The sequence below is a fragment of the Dermochelys coriacea genome, chromosome 1 (genome assembly GCF_009764565.3).
Source record: "Dermochelys coriacea isolate rDerCor1 chromosome 1, rDerCor1.pri.v4, whole genome shotgun sequence".
NCBI lineage: Eukaryota > Metazoa > Chordata > Testudines > Dermochelyidae > Dermochelys > Dermochelys coriacea.
Genome location: NC_050068.2, coordinates 192,342,986 through 192,363,978, shown reverse-complemented (window position 1 = coordinate 192,363,978; position 20,993 = coordinate 192,342,986). Strand labels below are relative to the sequence as shown.

The following is a 20,993-nucleotide window of genomic DNA, read 5'->3' as shown; positions in this document are numbered from 1 at the left end:
ATGCAGTGGCAGGCTTGGGTTGGAGCGTACTTTTTCCAGTAACTTGCCAGTGGCAACCTCTTATCTGATATGAGGAGGAGCAATATTGCTCAGAACTGTAAGCCATGGGAGTGGAGTCAGACGCAGGGCACTGGAGATGATACGTATGGCAGCATTTAACTGCATATCCACCAGTTTGGTGTGTGATGATCAACTCCAAACTGGTGCACGGTACTTCACCACCAAATATGATATGGCAAAAGCTGACATCTGCAAAGTTGGAGCATAAGCACCCCATGACGATCCTGCCAGTTTGCTAAGAAGATTGTTGCACATCTTAACTTTAGCTGCTGTCTTTTTCAGGTGGGCATGGTAACTCAGTGTGAGGTTTATGGTCACACCTAGATAGACCAGTTCTAGTTCATGTTTCATCTTCTGAGCATTCCGATAAACATTCAGTTCTCGGGTTGTGCTGAGGTGATGAAGATGGAACTAACTGGGGACTATTTTTATGATGCTTGGCTGGACGTGTCAGTCTTACAGTAGTCAGCTAACTTTACCATGTCCTGGTTTACAGTGGCATCAAGTGACATCGTGAAACGTCCAGGCCTGGGTACTGCACAAATGTCATCTGCATAAATTAACTTTCGTGACTCTGTTGTTGGCAGGTCACTGATGTAAAGGTTGAACAGCGTTGGAGAAAGCACAGAGCTCTGGGATAACCCATTGCTCTGTCATCTCCAAGCACTTGTCTTCTCTCCCAAATGGACTCTGAACTGCCTATCGTGGAGGAACAGTTCAACGACGCCTGTGACCAAGGCAGCAAGACCCATGATGCCTTCATGAGCAGGCCAGTGTGCCATACTATGTCATATGCCACTGTTAGAGCGATGAAAACAGCACCTGTTTTCAAGTTTTTCTGGAAGCCATTTTCAACAAATGTGGTCAGCGTGAGTACTTGGTTGCATGTGCTATGACCTCGGTGAAAGCTGGCTTAGTCAGGGCTCAAAATTCTCTTAATAAGGAAGAGTAACCACTTGCTCAGCCATTTGGTTAGGTAGGACTGTCCATTACGTGGGAGTTCAATGCGTCCACTGCCCAAGTCAATGTGTGCCCCTTTAAATGGCATTATATGTGACCCTATGGATATGACCATAGGGAATAGTTTCATACACTGTATATACCTCCAGTGCCCCTTAGTGCACAACTGGTACATAGCTGAAGGTATTCTGACTGGAGCTCCCACAGCATAAAAGGTACAGCAGGGAAATGTGTAATGGCTGAATGTATTTCCTAAATTGAGATATTAGGGATGAATACTGTGTTCCAGATCGTTTTTGGAAACCCTTCAGTGGCTCTTAATCTGTTAACTCTAGTGAAAAGTACAAGGAGAGGCTGCTAGTTGTCAAGTAAAGAGTGGGAGAAGGTCACATTGTGGCTTCATCTCAACGGGAAGTTTGCTGCTTCTTAAATTGTCAGGGGAACAGCAGCAATCTCTTTCCATGTTATCCTGGATCTCCAATGAGGGAGCATGTCTCCAATGGTGTGCCCCAGGACTACTCACAAGTGATAGAGATGTGTATGCATGGTAAGTGTTTGAGCTGTATCATAGCTTACTTGTCATGACACATTAAGGCAGCTGTCTGCTATTTGTGCTACACTGTACATCTTCACCAAGAAAACGCTCTGGCTTCACAGTTGTGCTGGGTCTGCCTTCTTCAGTGCTGCTGGAAACACAGCCATACACAGAAACCAATTTCTTGGCTAAAGGTGGAAAGGCTGTGTCTCATGCGTGCTGTGTTTTATGGTATTCATGGATTCCCTTTGCAAACTGAGTCCTCAGCACCACCATAAACATAAAGTCTGAGTGCACAGTGCTGTAATCAGTGATGGGCTTTCCCATCGGGGGCAACAGGGGCACTGTAACACAAAATGTATAAATGAAAGCAGAGTAAAATTAGATTAATCCTAATTCTGTGTTCCATTTATGATGGTTAATTATATGGGGCTCCCAAGTGGTAACAGCAGGCCTGCAATGAACAGTCTGACAGAGCATTGAGGGGATACTTTGAAAATTGACTTTAATTAACAAATACATGTGCTGCTGAGGAAAATCACAGGATCCCCCTAGAGCTGACCACCTGCTGCTAGCAATAGTGTAAACTCACTGCAATAGCTCTCATCATTACAATGCTGCTTCCGTTTAGTATGAAATCCACTTGCTCTAACAAGACGGCAAAATCTCCTTCCTCCAGTTGCAGGAGTTGTGGCCTGCAGGCCACAACGAAGAAGCAGCAGCAGTAGGGGAAGAACAGACTCAGGAAGAGAAGAGAACCACTGTTAAGGTGACCAGGTGTCCCGATTTTATAGGCCAGTCCTGATTTTGGGGGCTTTCTGATATAGGTTCCTATTACCCCCTACCCCGTCCCGATTTTTTACACTTGCTGTCTGGTCACCCTAACCCCTGTCCTCCCTGCAATTTTGGTGGTGGTGGTGGTGAAATAAAGGAGCAATTGTTTAGAGGAAGATCTGGATAAGAATAAGTGGCATGGTTTCTCTGGGAATTAAAGATAAGGGGAGGTTGGGTCAGGATATAAAGATCCATGTAGTGTGTATATATAAAGTCACTATGGGTCATGGCTTCATGAGAACATCTTAATGGAATCCTAGTTATAACTCAGCATCTATAGATAACTCTGCCTACAAGATGTCTCGCTACCACTTGTATTTATAGAGATTATGCTCAGTCTTGTCAGCAGGTGGACTTGAAACCACACTGCTGCGCTACTTCAGCCAGAGTCAATCTTCAGATACTGACATACTAAAACAAAGAATTAATTGCAAAGTTATGCTCAAACAGCTTTCAATCTCTTAACTACTAGAGAAATGAAGGACAACAAAATGGTCAGTTCAGATAATTACACATAATCACAGATTTAACTTCCTGGGAAATAAACAACTTTTTCTGTTACTTTAAGATACTAAAAATGACAGAAGTAGCACATGAGAAACAACCTCTTGTGTTCCTTTGGCATTAAATGATCAAAAAAGCACACTAGCTGAGGCTCCGTTCCTACTGTATTCATTTGCTTTCAGAATAGGAGTTTCTCAAGTTATTCCAATACTTGGTTCATAATTAGAAAGACGTACTGGGAGAAGTGAGTACACAGTTGCTACTTGTATTAGGTTCCCTTCCTCAGAGTTGGAGGATATTTAGCTTTTTGCAGAATGGTTTATCCAAGTATGAACTGTGATTCAAGGCAGCTCAACCTTCCTTTTTGAGTGCCACTGAAAATAAACAAGGATAAACATGCTTTTGAGAACATCTATGCTTCTCCGTGCTACTAGTGAGGTGATGAGGTTGTACTTTTCCACAAAGGACTATCATACCTTAATTTGATTAGGCATGGTTACTTTTTGCACCTCATAGCTAGTACAACTCTAGGCTTTTTCATGACCTAAGGCTTTTTACTCCTTAATCAATAAATATTATATTATGCAGATGGTTTTATTTACACACAGAAGAAAATAGCAAGTAACAAAAAAAAATCTGTTCATTCTTAGCCCTTTAATGATGAATAGAAAAGTTAAACTATTTACAATTGTTGCTTGATGGTTGGTATTTATTCATTTTTATTGTAGTGCCTGGAGGCTTTGGAATTTTTCTAACCAAACAGAAACACAGAGGAAACAGAAGACCAGAAAAGAAAGAGATGTTTTCCTTTTCATGATCAGGTGATGGCATGGCCATTACGGTCTTCTCCAGCCTGGAGTTGAGGATCTTGGCTTGCACAGGCAGTGGTGAGTGATAAAGTTGGAAGTCAAACTAAGAGGTGAGGTGCAAGTACTGAAACAAGTTTTCTGCTCTCTCCTGGTGGCAAGGACTAGCAGAGATGGTCTCAGGTAAGCAGGCAAATACCAAATCTTGGATTATCTAAAATATATAGTTAAAAGTGAGACAGATCATGGTCTATTACTCAGTAAACTCATGATACCTGTTACAGCTCTACCTAAGAGCAAAAAGTAACAAAAAGAATGAACAAACGAAATAAAATAAAATGAAGTAGAGATAATCCTATACTAAAAAGTTAATGAGTCTTCTACTTCCTGACTCTATGGGAAGCTATCCAATCTGAATGTAGCATTTCTTCATAGTTTTCTAGTACCATGTTAAGCTAAACAAACTTAAACAGTCCATAGTCACCTTGAAAAGTGTCTCTGTAAATGATGAACAAAAATCTAGTTTTCAAAACTAATTTCTCAGTGTGCCTTGGGTTCTTATTAGCATGAATTTGACCAGATGCTTTTTCTTGAGTTCTAGGACAATGTTTTGTAGATTAGATGTAGTCTCTCCTTTTTGATGAGCCTTTTTGCTTGACCCCATTATCACAGCACTGTCATATTTAGCCCTGTTGCAGCCAGTGCAAATTCCATTGAAGTTGTCTGTTTACACCAGAGCTAAGTTCAATTCTAAGAAGATATATTTTTTTCACTGTATAGTTACAACTGTCTTCACTGAATGCATGCAAAAAAGGGGAGGGAAAAGCTGGTGGAGAAATGAATACACTAATATCAAATCAACAGTCCATAGTCTATCCTGATAACAAATTGTGTTGTGTTTTAAAAAAAAAAGGCAAATAAAGTTTAATTATCATAATTATAAAAGATTTGTGAAATTGCAGGTTGTCAGGCAAACTCTATTACTGAGATGTAAATGTGTAACAGAGAGAACATACTGAACTGCAAATGCTAGTAAGTTAGTTTCAAAATGTTACTGTAAAGGTATAAATAGGCTGTATTGCTGCATTGATATTTTGACAAGTTATTGGGAATGACGGCCTGAACCAGCTCCCATTGCTTTCAGGGATAGTTTTGCCACTTAATAATTACTATCATAGTAGCTTCTCGAGGGGTGATAAGGGCCCATAGTATAAAGTGTATATTGTATGAACAGCACACTTTTTCTGCACCACATGCATATGTATTGAGTTTCTGCCCTGAGAACCTTAGTCTAGTGGGGATGACAGGAAGAAATGTTGAAAAAAAATATTATCCAAGGTGAGGGTGTCACTGTGGTACTGATAAATGAAGTGGCTTGTCCAAGGTTCCATAGAAAGTTTGAGGCAGAACCAGGAATTGAATGCTGGTCTCCTGAGTCCCCATCCAGTGCTTTAACCAGAAGATTGTCCTGTCTTTGACTACAGTTGAATCAGTGGCAAGAGATTCACACTGTGAAAGTCTATTCAATACTACTTTATCTTTCACACTATCTGTATTTAATGCAGCCTAAATAAAATTATGAAACAGAAGTGCATCCTGAAAGCTCTAGGGGTTACCTGGACACACTGTACCTGGTTATGAGTTCCTCACTCAGGCCAAGCTGTCATTGACTCAAATGGCAGCCCAGCCTAAGTAACAAGTCAGAATAGCCCACTGTAAATTGTCTCAAAATTGAACTTTATGACCCAAATTTTGCTCTAAAACAAGCAATTGCAATTTGAAGTCCACTGGAGTTAGACATTTTATACAGAAAGGCTGAAATTTAACACTGTTTAACATATTGGAAAATATAAATCACTGAAATATTGAACTGTTCTGCTTAATGCAGTTTTAATGGGATATGAGGGAGCTCCCACTTGGTTTAATATTCAGACATGTGGCTGTGAAATAGCAATAAGACAGCAGGACAAACTACTCAAGATGCTTTGGAGTTTGAATAAACTATTTGCTGAAAAAATTTTGCCTAGCTCTACAGATAAGTCACTCTTATGAGCGCTTATTAAAATGTTACCCATGGTCCCTACCCTGAAGAATTTAGTCTGACTGTGACATCTTTAGCAAAGTCAATGATCCAAGATGCCTGTAAGAACTGATAGAGCAATTAAGTATTGTTGCAATTGACTGTTTCTCTCCCCCTGCCCCATTACAGCCTGGTATTTAGGAAGAATTTAATTTTGTTTCTTTCAAATCTTCAATCAGTTCAGTTGCCAGGTGTGTGTAGGATGCTTTAATTGCATCTGGAGGCTGTATATTTTTCTAGATGTGAAGTGTTCAGCCAAATTACAAATCTAAACCTTATCTGTCTGATACTGTTTCTCATATTTCACTTTCTGTCTATTCACTGGCCTGATTATCCCCTTATTAGTCTCTCATATGAATTGTTCTTACTATTGGAGTTGGTCATTAAATGTTTTAGGGCATAGACTGGAAAGAGATGAATTTCTTCAGTTCCATCTTGAGCTTTTGAGCGTGAAAATGTTAATGAGGATCAAGACAGACTGTGCTCAAGATGTTGCACTGACTGCTTTCCCATGTGACCCTGTGGCTGTAATAGTGACTTTCTCTAGATGCAATCAGGAACTCATCCTTTCTACCTTTCACTTATTCCCAGGTGCTTCTGAAGAGAGAATTTCCACTGCAAAGACATCAATAGTGATGAATAAACATTTGAGTGGCTGATATTAATTTTTAGGTTGCAGCACATTAAAAATAATCAATCATCATCACAGTCTGCATTTTGGATTCAAGCAATTAGACATGGACCATGCTGTGGTGCTCATAATCGGTGCTTATTGTGTGGAGAAGCAGAGCAGCTCCAGCATGGCTAAGATTTCTACTGACTAGCATTACTGTGCCTTCCACCATTTAGTATTTTATTTAGAAAATGGACCTTTAAAAGATAGTTTAAAATATTTGTGTAAAATTGACCAGATGTATGTAAAATACTTTCATACTGTATAAAATAATCCATGAAGGTTTATACTGAAAATTAACTATAAAGAAAAATAATAAATGTAAATTATTTTCCCCAGCGTACAGCCAAGTTATTGATCTACCAGAGGCCTACATGTTCCAGGGTCTTGCCAATGGCATATTCAGCTTTTTACCACTTCTTCTGCAGTTTAAATCCACCCATAGTCATAATTTGGTTACATCTTTAAGTCACGACTGCTGCTAAGTCATCCTTATGATGTGCAGCAAGCTCACAAGCACTATTAAAATTGGTTGCCAGTCACAGCAGAAAAGACATGTAATTAAAGGGGTGGAGTTTGAGCTACTCTCTCCTGCTATGTGGTGTCCCCTTTTGATCAGTGCTGATGTTCATTAGTGAGCTGTTGTGGGGGAAAGCTTGTGCTGCTCATGCTACACATGTTCTGTAGGTAAACAAGGTTGGAATCCTCTGTTGAATTTATGTGAAGATCTAAATTCCAAGCTTTTGGTTAAGTTTGGAAATTAAGACCAATGCTGCCATTTGATGTTGGTGTAAGGTTACCATGCTAAAATGAACTATCTACTCAATGGAAAAACAAACAGAAAACAAGCATATTGCTCCTTGAGCTTTGTATTTGTTAAAATGATAACACAATTATCTAAATATAAGCATATAAAGTCACTGTTGATAAAATTGTGGATGACACAAAAATTGTTGGTTGTAAATAATGACTGGGCTCTCATACAGAGAACATATCAACAGTCAAACAAAAAGGAGATCAACCAGACAAAGATTAACAAGTATTAGAGCACCCAACCTGGCCAGGAGTCTCAAAATTTTACTAAACTTATATTGAGCAATTACCAAATGACCATTTTAGAAGATTATTAAATGTCTAAAATACATAGCAACAAGTACTGCTACTAAAGACCAGATATAAAACAACAGCAACCATAATTACACAGAAGAATGATTAAACAGCATGAAGCAATAACAATTCTAATCTGTTTTATAAAATGAAATCAAATTTTGAACAATAAAAAAAAAATCAATTAGTGAGCAAGGGAGCTGAAAAAAAATCAATTTAAACCCAGTGATAAATCAATCACAAGTAATTGTGGAAACCACTCCAACATGTCTTGTTTTGATGACACCAGTTATTACATTATAGGTACAAGAACAACTCTCTATTACTTAATATCTATAGGACTATACCAGAAAACCAAGAGAGAGCTTTGGAGCTTTGAAGAATCTTTGGCCTAGACTGGAAAATTTAAAATAACTTTGAAATTCAGAGGCCTGTTTTGAAGATGTTTGCTCATAATGCTTACTAACACCAGAGATTATTTAAATACGACTTTCTGTTCTACTTCTAACCAGTTATGCTTTTTTGTTTCTTTTATATCTCACTCACCTTGGAAAGAGGAATTATACAAGTAGGTTTCCCATTCAGACTAGCATGAAACAGCCAAGTTTGGAATTCAGACAGCTGAAGGAGAAAATTTAAAATTAGAATTTTTTTTTAAACCCTGAAAAATTTACCAGAATATTTTAAGATTTTGATCCCAGCACCCAACCCCCATCAAGTGAACTTGTGCTTAGATATAAAGGTCTGCTTATTCATTGTGGGGTGGGGGTGGTTGGATCCCTGGGGTACAATCTGGAACTGTGGAACTGCTGGGCCCCTTTAACTCTCCAGCCTGGGCTGTCTCTCATGATGCTTTGCTAATGAAAAGCAGGTAACCTCTCCAGGTGCTGTGGTCACTCAGTCAACAACATGCAAGGACACACGCAGCTAAATTGCATAAACGCAATCTAAGCCATTTGTGAACCATACACAGAGAAACACCAGCAAATCCCCCCAGTCTTGCACCCCAGAAATGCACCATCTTACACTGCTCAAGACTTTCTCCTGCAAGTTTATTCATTCCCCGCTTCATCAAAAGATAGTGGACATGCACCAGTCTTTGTAATCTGTCCAGATTCCCCAAGCACTTTAGACAAACTCACTGGTAAGGATAAAATATTAAAATAAGTTTATTAACTACAGAAAGATAGACTTTAAGTGATTATAAGTGATAGCCATAAAAGTCAGAGAGAGTTACCTAAGAAAATAAAAAGTAAACACATTTTCTAAATCCTAAACATTATCAGACTCAGTTAATTTGAATCAAACAGCTTTTCTCATCCCACTAGATGTAGCCGGCAGGTTATAGTTCTTAATCTGCAGGCTGAATTCCCTTCTGAGCCTGGGACCAATCTCCCCTTTTCAAGCCTTTGTCTTCCTAGTGTTCTTGTTGCACTCAGGATACAAGGTGGAGGAGAGAGGTGATCTCATGGTGCTACTGTCCCTTATTTTATATTCTCAATTCATATCTCTGGAAAAATACTGGCCCTGTCATGTCCTGGTGGGCCTTGCTGAGTCAGAGTTGAAGAAGCCCATTGTGTGGTGCTTGCACAGCTGTCTCTGACTGAATTATAAATCTCTTGTTTACAATTCCCCTTCTGATCCAATGGCTGGTGATGATCATTTGATGCCTGACTGGGTGTGGTCACCTCCTTTGTTGCCACTGGAGAGCCAGCCATTGGCATCTCCCAGATTCATAACATACTTCAATAACAACCATATAGCAAAATCTCATAACTTCATACTACATACATATTTTGACAGAACAATGAGTTTCAGCAGATCATGACCTTTTGTATGATACCTTACAAGGCATTCTTTGTATGAAATCTCATAAACATATGTGAATGATGAATATGGGGGCTGCAGGGTGCTACTTTGAGGTATAGTGTGTTTCACAGGTGTTTTTTTTTTTTTCAGAACAGAAGCGACCATTTGATCATCTAATCTATTCTCCAGTATATCACAGGTCACTAAACTTCACCCATTTACTCTGTATTGAGCCAAACAGTTTGTGTTTGGCTAAAGCACATATTCCAGAATGACTTGCTGTCTAGATTTGAAGACATTAGGAGATGGAGAATCCACTGCTTCCTTTGGTAGCTAGTTGCAATGGGTCTCTTTCATACACGCTAAGAAGCTGAAGTTTCCTGATGCTCCCTGAAACCACTGCTCTAGGTTTCGTCATGAGTTTTATTCACTTTCTTTTTTTGTGGGGTGACTACAGCTGGGCCGAGAAACATGATTTTATTTTGTGGAGGATCTGGAAATTTGATTTAGTTCTAAAAAAGGGAATGGAGTCCTGACTTTAAGGCAAGCTGCCTGGTGGGCTAAAGTCGAAGCCCCGGGATCCCCAGCCCTGGGGCCATCTGCCCAGCAGGCAGGTTTCTTCAGCCAGGGTTCTGTCAGACCTTCAGTGAAATCCCACAGTCTCTGTGGAATGTTTCAATTTTGCAGAATTGGCAAATTCTGACTAAACATTGTTTTGTCAGGATTTTTGGGACCTGCTCTATTGGTGATATTATATATTGCTTGCATTATGGTGGTGCCAAAGGGTCAACACAGAACTTGGCTCCATTGTGCTAGGAACTGTACCAAGATCGAGTGAGGGACAATGAATAAAGGGGGTGGGGGGAATAAGTGAAATAGTGCAGGGGAGAAGAGAGGACAGGAGCCTAGAGGGCTGGCAGACTGAAGCTGAGGTGAAGCAGCTTGAGGAAAGAATGAGGGAGGGGGCTGGAGCAAAGAGCCAGTCATCCTAAGGAAAAGAATTTCAGCAGGAAAACTATAGAAGCTAGCTTGGTGACATATTTACTGTCCCAAAGCCCCTGCTTAAACTGCTGCTGCAGCTGCTCCTCTCAGCTCAAGTCTCCCACTGCTGCCTCCTTGCAGTGTCTTTCCCCAAGACAATAGGATGGGTGGAGAGGGAGGGCCCGGTGTCAACCCTTGTGCCACCTCAGTAAGGGGCTCTTCCCTGTGTGGCTCCAGGTTTGGGGGATGCTGTGGGGAGGAGGGGTATCCCTGGCTGAGCCCGCATTTTGTTCCTTCCCTATCCCTCTGAGCAGTAGTTCCTGCTCACATTGCTTTTGAAGTTGCTCTGTGGGCTTCAGTTTTTTATAACACTTAGCTGTGTAAGTATAGGTCTTCCTCTGAATCTGTGATTACTTTCTAAAAATCTGAATGAACTTGTATTTTGACTTTTCTAATTGATTTTATATCTTCCCCAAAATTACTTGGCTGGGATGAGTGCCACATGAATCCTTGTGACGTTGTCAAAGAGGGGAGGGGGAAGGGTCTCTGCTGTGGAGTTTGGGGTCCCAGAGGCTCTGGGCAGCAGGATCGTTCCAGCTATGTCTCGACCCTGCCTGCACCCATCTATAACCACCATTCCAAGCGCTGCAGATTGGGGCCTGTACTCTCCACTGCCTGGTAACCTGTGTGAATCCCTGAACTGCATTTGGTAGTATGTACAATTTCCCAATTGTAAATAGTGGGAAGAGGTCTTGATGTGAGGACTTCTAATTACTGCCATGAGTCAATACTGATGAGTCAAAAAGAGAATGGGGGTGGGGGAGAGAGACTTCAGCACTCCACAGGGGTAACGTTTGGGCCTTGTCTAATCTAATTATTACAGTTCTTAAAGGGAAATTGAAAACCACCCATGAATGATAGATACTTGAACTCCATCTGACCTCATTCAGTTCATTGGCTTCAAAAGAGGGTGGTCTCCACAAAGACATTGGTTTTCTGACACTCCATCTACAAAAACAACTAATGAGACTAAAGAGGAGGTTGGGGAATAGGTTCCTTTATGTACAAATAAATAACTTCAAGTTTAAGCTCACCACACAAATGTCTTTGGAAAGCATAGACTGAAGAATCTTTTTGGAAACCAATTACTTGCTTAAAGAGCTAGGACCTGTAAGTAAATAATTGGTTTCAATAAAACTTTTCTGAATTGTCTTTTTCAAGGCATTTTTGTGGTGATTCTGAAGTTGGTGGTTTATGATTCACTATGTAATTACGAGAGGTGCTTTTTCCTTTGGGAATTCTCACAATACCCCAGGGACAGCTAACTTGTCACATGTCAATTTCTGTCAGTGTTTTATGTTTTTTCCTTTCCTCTATATTTTAGATGCACGATTTGTTTTGTTCCTGTACTGTAGAGCTTTTAGTCATTTGAAAAGTTATGGGAGGGAAAAAACTCCTGCTTATAATTTTTAACGGAATGTCTGATGATCCAATTCTTATTTAGAACCATATTATTTCTTGATAAAATTGTACATCAGGTGTGTTACTGATCACGCCTAATCAGTCAGCAACTCCTGCTTCATAGAGGAAATGAACCATTTTGAGATATGTGATGATCTCTATTTAGTGATGTGGCGGGGGAACTCACTTGTACTGGAGTGAGGCCCCCAACGGATGAATAATTAAGCTCATACATTGAGATCTCTGCCAGGACAATAGAATAAGATGAAATGCATGACTGGAATAATTTTTAAATACTGGTTAAAAATGCCCCACGAGAAATGATGGATGAACTACTCTAGAGAGGGTGGGAATATTCTGGTTACTAGTCAGACTAGATAGGTGGCCTAAACCATGCAAAGGGAAGGGATAGGGCCAGAATCTATGGGATTGTGTTGAATAAACTTGGTTTCTAAATAAAACGCTCTTCATTTTAAGAAGGTATTTTTGAAGCAAATTGAACATAGCTTGTTCTGAAAGGGGAAAGAGCCATCTGATGTCTGAGAGGCAGGCAAGGAGCAAAAGGTGCCTGCTTGATCAAGGTGGCATTAAGCAGAGAATCTCTGATCTGGGCTGTCATCACTAAAGGTGAGTGTAAATGGTGTGTTCTATTTGATATCAGTGGTGAGATGACAAAGATGTCAATTATAAAGATTGTGATGGGGGATTGTTTGTGATGTGGGTATATTAAAATGATCCACTTCCAGTTCATTTATTGTACCTTAGGTGGCCTTCAAATGTCATTGTCAAGCAGTCATTATGCCAGTGAGATAGGAGTTGAAATGGGGACCTAAAGCTCACAGGCTCCAAGATACCCTATTATTCATGTCCTGAGTCATTCCCTCCACTGGAGGGCAAGTCACTTATGATATTTTCTGATTAAGCATTTCCTTCAAGTCAAGCTCTTTGAAAGGAAAAGGATGATATAAACATTAGAGCTGGTTTAAAACAAACAAACAAAAAATTCCTGTCCCATAAGAATTTTGAGATTTCATTTTGTGCCAAATCAAGATGAAAAATTGCAATCTCAGAATTTCTCGTGAAATATTCCAGAATATTGTCTTTTAACCTTACCAAAAAATTTACTGTTATAAAATACAAAAAAAAAATAGAAAAGTTGAATTGTTTTGATAATTTCCCATTGAAAATGTTAATGAAATCAATACATTACCATGAACCGTTTGAATTAGTCAAATCAGCATTTCCCCCCCCCCAGCCCCCACAGACAAATACTTTTTCAGAAAATTTTTGACCAGCTCTAATAAAAATGTTACCTCCCTGCTAAATTTAATGATCTCCATCTGGGACTTCAGGCTCACTTTCATGACTTTTTTTTGCTGTTTTTGACTTATGTTAACACTGTACAGCCAACATGGTTTACAGAGAAAGAGCTGGATTATTTTCTGGCTCATAGTTAATAATCCTGTAAGTGATGCAAGTACCAAGCATAGAATCTATCGGGGCTGTTGATAAGCAAGAAAACACACCTGGACTATAAGATTCCATTTTGATTTTGTAGCAGTTAGTCATTCACTTACCTATGAATTGAGTGTATTTGATTTTGAAGTAGCTGAAATGAAATAAACACAGAATCCTAGGATGCCACTTTAGTGAGTCAGTTTTCAGAGAAGAACCACACTTTATGCTGCAGAGTTCCATTGATTTACATGCATTTACATGCAAAATGTATCTGCATGCAGTTCTTACCATCAGCAAATACCATTTTACTTGCAAACGAGCTGCTTGGGGGTTTTTCCTTTCAGTAAAAACGCATTTAAATTTTACTGATCATGAGTTGGCACTATCCCTTCTTTGAGCAATGCACTTCCTCACTCTGGTCCCTTCTGTGCCGTTACTTTTTCCTTGCACACTGAAGCTGTTCAGTGTGTTAGCTTTTACAATATACCAAGCAATGAAAACGAAACACTTATTTTTGCAATTTCCAAATAAATGTCTCAAAGGGCTCTCAAACACATCTACACTTTCAGGTTTAAGAAACTGATCTTTTCAACAATGTAATAGTGGACACTTTTCTCTTGCTTTAGGCTCCTTGTAATGATCACCTTTTAAAGAAAATTGTGAACATTGTCTTTTTCCAATGCAGGCCTCTTATTCATAATGAGTTTAAATAGAAGCAGCATAAACCCATCTGGAAATAAAATTATGCACTGAGTTCACTAAAAAAAGGTAATTACGTTATAATCAAGCTGTCACTTTCTGAGATAGTGGGAGATGAAGCACACCATAAGCTGACAAGAGAAAGGAATGGTTTGTTCTTACAAATATCCTCCACAGAACAATGCCATGAAAAATCTCTGTGAATAATATACTGTGGAACAGGGAAATCTCTAGGAACAGTAATGGAGCTAGGTGTCAGACAGAGATCAATACATTCACATATTGGAGCCTTAACAGTCACACAAAGGGCAACTATTTGACTGACTGACAGCCCAAAGGTATTCTGGCAAGGGATGAAGTTTGTCACAGAGAACTGCAAATGGGAAATCACAAATTTGTGCATCAAGTTACACAAAAAGAGATGTGATGAGAGATCCCCCAGCTGTTCCACCTATCAGTCAGTCCTCGGGCTCCATTCATCATCTTCTCCCTGCCTTCCCTTCACCCGGACAATTCCTTGTAGTAATAAGCCACTACCTTATCTATGTTCTCCTACAGACTCTTCAAAAGATGTGAGCCATAAATCATAAAAAATAAAAAAAAAATTTTTTTTTTCCTTTTGCTGTGGCCCTCTCAGTGAATTCTGTCTTTTGTCTGTCTCTGACTGGAAGTTCGGATTTGGGGCAGGGGCCAGTTCTCAAAATAGTCCATAGCTTGGTAGTGAGGACATTCACCTGGCATCTGGGTTCAAGTCTCTGGTCCAGAATGAGTACTTGAACCAAAGTCTTCTACATCCTAGGTGTGTGCCTTAACCACCTATGTTCCCTTGTGAATCTAGACTGAAAAATTGAAATGTTTCATTATGATGATGTTGAAATTAACTATTTTGACACTTCTGAATTTATTTTTACCTTTTTTTGACCAAAATAATAATAATACCAGACTCAACACCCATTTGCAAAACTTGGGTGATCCAAATCTGCTTTCTTTAGCAAACTTGCCCAGTCAGAGCTTTTGTCTCATTGAACTCTGTGATGGGTTGTCACCCCTAGGGTGCAGTCTGGGAGCTGTGGAAACCATTCCACCCCTCTAAGGCACACAGCTGGGTTGACCCTGCTCTACTGGAGATTTACAAACAGCCTTACCAGGGCCTATCACCCAACACGACGACAGGTGGCACCACTCACCCAATCTGAGCTACCTGAGTGCAACCAGCAGACAACAGCCAATTTCCCAGCTCCCCGGGCATACACACCCCACTGGAGTATAAACCCAAAATTATGCTGAATTGCACTGCACAGGGATCTGTACAATGTAAGATCATAAATTGTTTGACCTCTCTCAATGTGGAGAGGAATATGCAACAAGTCTGTGTTAACCAAGCTGAGATTTTTTTCCCCCTGACACTTCACTCAAAGGCACACTGGTTTAGGTAAAGCAAAAACCAAGTTTATTAACTACAAAAGATAGATTTTAAGTGATTATAAGTGATAGCAAACAGATCAAAGCAGATTACATAGTAAATAAACAAAACCGCAAACTAAGAATAAAATACTAGAAAGATTAGATATGAATTAACAGTCTCTCATCCTGGCTGATGATATAAGCAGTCCACCAGGTTTCCTTTTAGCCTGGGACCAGCACTTTCCCTAGTTCTGTCTTTGTTCCTCAGGTTTTTCCAGGAGTGTCCTTGTGTGGGGAGTGAGGCCACTAGATGATGTCACACCCCATTTTATATAGCTTCAATGTATGGCCGGAACCCTTTGTTCCAAACTCACTTCTCACCCAGTTTGTGGGAAAATACAGGTACCCAAAATGGAGTCCAGTATCATATGGTCTGGTCACATGACCTTGCTGAGTCATAGCGGCCATTGCTTACAGGCTGCTGAAATGTTACAGGAAGGCTAAACTCTAGCCAATTGTCTTTATTAATGAGCATTGTCTGGCTTCTTCATTTTTGTACCTGAAAGGCTAGCTGTGGATGTTTTCCAGAGTAAGCACATTTGAAATACAGATATCTAGTCAATATTCCTAACTTCAGAAACAAAAATGATACATGCATACAAATAGGATAATCATATTCAGCAAACCATAACTTTTCCAATGACACCTTACATGACTCATCTTGTACCAAATGCATCATAATTATGCCATAATCATATTATATTAATATCACTATGACAAATACACGGTGTAGTGTCACAAGCCCACATACCCTTAAATAATTCTACTGCCCACATGCCTGGTATGAGTAATTTTTTTAAACTAAAAAAATCTTTTCTTTCAATGGTCTAGGTAAAGAATGGTCAGGTAGAGTTTTGTGTCTTGGCTACTATGTTTTCAAGACAATTGAGCAAAGCTGGTGTGGCCTATCAAGCATAACATTAAATGGTCATTTGCAATGAATGATGCAGCTGTTGAAATGCCTTGGATAGACTCATCAGCAATATAGTTATCCCTTGCTTAGGGTGAATTCAGATTTACTTTCTTAATTACCTTTTGGTTGTACGTAGAGAGTGTTATTTTAGAAGGCACTGAATAGTGCAATGTCTTGGATGTGCAGTGCTTCAGGGGGATTGTGCCCCTTAATGGATTTGAATGCTTCATAAAGGAGGATTACTACAGATTGTGTATTCTCACTGGAGCCCTATCTTTTTCTGCCTCTTATGGCTATCCTCAAGTTGACCTCCTGTTTCAACAGATGCTGTGGAATAGACTTTTAAGGCTGGCAGGTGGTGCTCTCTCTTTAAAGTCCCTAAGCAGCTGGGACTTGTATAACATTATAGAAGCCTGATGTGGTTGTGGCATGCATAAGATTCATTAGTAAATGGCTCCACATAGACAATTTAATTTAGAAAAGGGGATGTAACATCCATTTTTTAAACTTAGCTCTGGGACTGCTACACCCCAGAAAGAACAAAGGAACTGAAAGCCATAACTATTAAGTCCTGATCTAATTTTTAAAGCCACCAAAGAACTTCTGAGAATGGTTGGAAGAAGCCAAAATACAGACATCTCTCCCTATTATTTACTTTTCCTTATACATACACACTCTCTGCCACAGTGGTTCAATTATTTGAGTCTTGATACTTGGCACTTGTGGGGCTAAATAACAGGATTTATTTACCTGCTGCAGCAGACATCTAGTGACCTACATAACTATTCATGATTAATGATGAGCAAGAAAGGTAAAATGTTAATCAGATTTTTTAAAAACATGAATTCTGTAAGTGGTATCAATGTTGGATTTTTTTTTTAACTGAAGCCTGAAAAGATGCACTGGCCCAGCCTGACTTAAAACAATGCACAGATGGGTGTCTGATTGATATGTTAAGTAGCTGTCCCATTATAGACAAAAAAACATTATAGAGAGTGGCAAATGTTTGTAATATGTTACTTAAAGTTAATAGTTATTGGGGGACTAAGGAGGAGCTGAGCAGAATTTGTTAGCCATTCCTTCAGGGCTTTGTAGAATTCTTGGAGGCCCTTTCAGATGGAAGCAGAAGGTGGGGCAGGTAGAGGCCATGTGTCTGAGTAGGTTGGCTATACAGAAATCATCAGACTTGATTTTGCAGGAGTGTTGTACGAGGGTTTTGTTTGTTTTGTACCATATGAGTTTGCACAAACCCAGAGCTTCAAAGAAAAAGCGAAGCTGTCAGATTCTGAGTTTTGAGTGACACCCCCAAAACTGATTTTTTGCTGCAAATCTGTAAACTGGAGTGCATCTTTGTAAGGTCTGTGAAGCTCCATGAACCTATCATTACACCCAGGCTGAGATTAGGGTGGCAATGAAATCTGAAACCCAGGTGAGTTGCATTTTTATTTAAAAACGTCTATGCTGCTTTTCTAGTATATAGAACGTTATTAAATATAGATGATTCTCTAGACACATTAGCTGGTTTGGAATCTTCCATTGCAATGGATGGAATCTGGGCTACGTATCATATTTCAGTGCTATACTAGACACTTAAAGAATCATTAAAGTTTTCCACCTGTTTAGTTGTAAGAACTGTATAAGGTTGCGACTAATTTACAATTGGAGTAAATAACAATTCTTTGAACTGTTCTGGCCACAAACAAGAAATGTTTGGGGATTGGGGAGAACCATGAGGAAATATATTACATATGTAAGTGGTACAAAAAAATGCTAAAAAATAGACCAGACGCACTCTTGCGGTGTCAAAGTAGATTATTGTGTTCTGTGTTTGTACTTTACCTAGCACAATGGAGTCCTGGTCATGACTAGGGTCCTTAGGTGCTATGGTAATACAAATAATAAATAATTATAATTATTAGAGGATCAAGGGGGAGGGGACAGCAGCCCAAAGCTGCCACAGCTTCTGTTGTGTTGGGAGAAAGGTGTTGTGATGCTATATGGAATATGACTGACCATTTACAATATTATTGATACCAATATTACAAAGTTGCAATAAATCTTACAAAATATGTCATGTAAGGTATCAGTGGAAAAGTTAGGATTTGCTAAATATGATCATCTTGTTTATATGTTTGTATCATCTTTGTATCATGACTTATAAGTATGTGTGGTATATTTGTATCTTAAACCTGTGCTATGTTTCTGGGTGACACCCCCAGACAGATTCATATCGGCTCTAGCCAGCCTGCTTGATGGCCTATCAAGGGCAATCAGTGGTACAATTAACCCATTGAGTGAAGCCAGGGGCTATGCCTCTGAGTCAGCAGGACAGGTAGGGACATGCCTGTGGACAGAGGACTCCAAGTATTTTTCCATACCCATGTGGTGTGAGTTTGTGTTTGGGACAAAGGATGTACAGGCCACGTGACACAGGATATAAAAAGGCAACTGTATTGTCTCCATTTTGTTTTCAATCCTGCTTCTCCCATACCAGTAAGTGTTCTGTGTTACTTTCACCACTGCTGATGAATCTAAGGGTATGTCTTCACTACCTGCCGGATTGACGGGCAGCGATTGATCCAGCGGGGACTGATTTATCGTGTCTAGTCTAGACACGATAAATTGATTCCTGAGCGCTCTCCCGTCGACTCCTGTATTCCAGCGCCGTGAGAGGCACACGCAGAGTTGACGGGGGAGTGGCAGCAGTCGACTCAGTCGATCTAAGTACATCGACTTCAGCTACATTATTCACCTCGTTGAAGTTGCATAACCTAGATCCATCCCCCCCAGTGTAGACCAGGGCTAAGTATAGTGTTAACCACCAGGTTTGGGAGAATCTGCTCTCCTTTTTGCAGCCTGGCCTGACCCTGGTGTTTTCCATGTGGGCTGCCCTAGGCACCTCAGGTCACAGGTTTAAGGGGCCATCCTAGCCCAAAAAGTACTAATGATCCCTGAGAAAAAGTTGTGTTCGTGGTGATTGGAATGTGCTGCATCAGTGCTTCTGTTAAGCTGCCTTTACTAATGTGGCTACTAAGGACCCATCAGCAGCAATCAAGGGCCTACATTTTCAGATGAGACTATCTTTGAGTGTCCAGGCTGGATAATCTTAAAGACATCAGATTTTCACTAAGTGCTAAGCACCTGCCCTCTGAAAATCAGGCCCCCTTTTAAGGTGGGGTCAAGCTGAGCACCCCAAAAAATGGAGGCATTCCTGCTCAGGTTAGAAAATTTAGATCTAAAGCTGTCAGAGCCTCCATCTTGTTGGCTAGAACGCCCAAGGAAGGTGGTGGTGGTAACTCTATCTTCCTACTTTGTCACAAACCTGTAGAAGGAAGTTAATATTGCACCTGTATGTACAGGATGAATAAGCTTGGCCCAGTGGTTGATGTGACGTTTTCTAAAAATGTGTCAAAAAGACCACATCCAAGCTTGCTTACAAAACGAAAGATGCAGGACACGCTGCATGAGAAGTCCAAAAAGAAGTGTCAGCTATTATTAATTTCTGGCTTTTAAATAGCTATAGGTTTGTGTAATGCATTTAGACAGACAAAGTAATTCACAGAAGCAAAGATGATGGATTTAGGAAACCATCTCGGATAGAAAAATCCTTCTCTCAGTTCATTGCTGTTTTTTCAGTTTTTGAAGTATTAATTCCTCCATGTGAATCCTGCTTTTCACATGGGGGCAGAAAGGTTCATTCACACGGTTGAAATAAATCACTTTAAGTACAGCATTGGAAAGAAATGAGCTTTGAAACCTTCCCCAGGGCAACAATACACTTCTAACCATCAACCATTTTTGCACGTGAGAATGAAAGGCTGGTTGTTTGCTTATTTTTCTATAGCAATTATCTCTTTAAAGGATATTTCTTTGGTTTTGCCTTGCCGATTAAAATCTGAATTGCTAATAATCAAGATTTTTGCTGCCTTGTTGTAAAATGCTTGCAGCATTACTAGAAGCAATCCAAGCAATGATGAATGATGACCTATGCCTTGAAGTAAATTTGAGTATAAAAGCCTGTACGACAGGAAAGACTCTTCCTTTTTCATTTAGTGTACTTGGTAGAAAAGGGAAAAGAGTTAATATCCAATAGGTCTAATTACATTACAATTGATAAATTTAAAATAGAAGATTTAAGTACAAGGCCAATTTGCTCTTAATTTTAGCTCTCCCTTGATTCTGACTTTATATTGGTCAATGTAGATGCTATTAAGTTTACGCTGATGTAAACACATTTCACAACAATTAAGATCTGTATTTGGAAGCAGGTAAAGAGGGCACTGGGAAGTATACTTCATTTACTGTAATCTGATCTAATTGTTTAACCTTTTAATTATCCATGTTTGTTGTGTTCATCTTGAAAATAAGAGTGAGCTTTGTCTCACCATGTGTTGCTTGTGTCTGTCATGGGTTTTTCTCTGCTGTAACTTTGTGTAGTGTGCCTTTTATGTAGTCAGGACCAATCATTGATGGTGTAAGTGGGTAGCACTCTCGTGACATCAGAAGTTGTGACTGTATACGTCACTGACGAATTTGGCACAGGGTTTCCAGAAAGATAGAAACTATCTAATAAAGAAAAGGAGTACTTGTGGCACCTTAGAAACTAACAAATTTATTAGAGCATAAGCTTTCGTGAGCTACAGCTCACT

The 20,993-nt window shown here is 39.7% G+C and overlaps 1 long non-coding RNA gene across 2 annotated transcripts in view; it reads right to left on the bottom strand.

Annotated features, from left to right (window-relative positions):
- Positions 1–3,594: 3,594 nt before the first annotated feature.
- The window catches only part of LOC119849275, a 133,265-nt gene continuing 115,866 nt past the window's right edge, over positions 3,595–20,993 (bottom strand). For both annotated transcript variants that reach the window (XR_005290436.2, XR_005290437.2), the window contains 2 exons: positions 8,106–8,180; positions 3,595–3,913 (listed from right to left, as the gene is read on the bottom strand). This is a non-coding gene — a long non-coding RNA (uncharacterized LOC119849275). The remainder of the gene's footprint in view (positions 3,914–8,105; positions 8,181–20,993) is intronic.